We start from the raw sequence: 994 nt of genomic DNA on the forward strand, positions 1-994 counted from the left end.
TGGGTCAGGCGCACCTTAGTCCTCAAGCTGACATCTTTGCTCTTCAACACTTTAAAAAGGTCTTGTGCAGCAGATTTGCCTAATGCAATACATCAGGGTCGGCGTTTCAAACCATCCAGTCTCTTCTAGGAAACCCTATATGGGATTGCTTTGAGTCAGAATGGACTTGATGGCACTTAACAACAACATCATTTAAGAGAATAAAGCTCTGGGATTTATTTACTTCTTAAAAGTGACAATTTAAAACACCTTCAAAAGTTTATATTGTGACAAGAACAATCAAGTGATTTACAAAATAAAAATTAAGGGTATTTTCAGAATCAAAATGGTCTTCAACCAGACATTACTATAGGCATTTTAAAATAAGACAGTATTTGAAGAAAATGAATATAAGATATCACCAAATAGTAAATTCTTTATCATTATTATATATTAACAGTAAACTTCCTAGATGGTACAGCACTTCATTTTATGAATATAACCACACTTTCTTCCATTTCTCATTCTCCTGTTCATAAACATTTGGGTTAATTCCAGGTTTTGTCATATTAGAGTTCTTGGGTAGATATCTGGGAGTGGAATCATTAGGTCACAAAGTTGATGTATGTTTAACTTCTTAAATGGCTCTTCAAAGCAGTTAATCGAATCCTGATGTGGTGCCATAATATAAGCACTGATCCGCAAGGTTGGCAGTTCAAACTCACCGTTGCTCCTTGGAAACTTCCATAGGGTGGCCATGAGTCGGACCTGACTTGGAGGCACTTAACAAAAACAAAGCAGTTATACCATTTTATACTCCACTAGCAATATTTGAAATTCCAGTTTCTCACCACTTGGTTAGTCTGTGGTTTTAGTTATTTTTAGGTACTGCCTTGCTTGCCTTGCTTGAGCAAAGAGGTCTTAAAATACTTACTGATGAAGATTAAAGGCCACATCTTTCATGTAAAGAAAAATTAGAGAGATTTTTGTTTAATAAAACATTTTATAATTGTTA

This window comes from Chrysochloris asiatica, unplaced genomic scaffold (assembly GCF_000296735.1).
Source record: "Chrysochloris asiatica unplaced genomic scaffold, ChrAsi1.0 scaffold00079, whole genome shotgun sequence".
NCBI classification, from domain to species: domain Eukaryota; kingdom Metazoa; phylum Chordata; class Mammalia; order Afrosoricida; family Chrysochloridae; genus Chrysochloris; species Chrysochloris asiatica.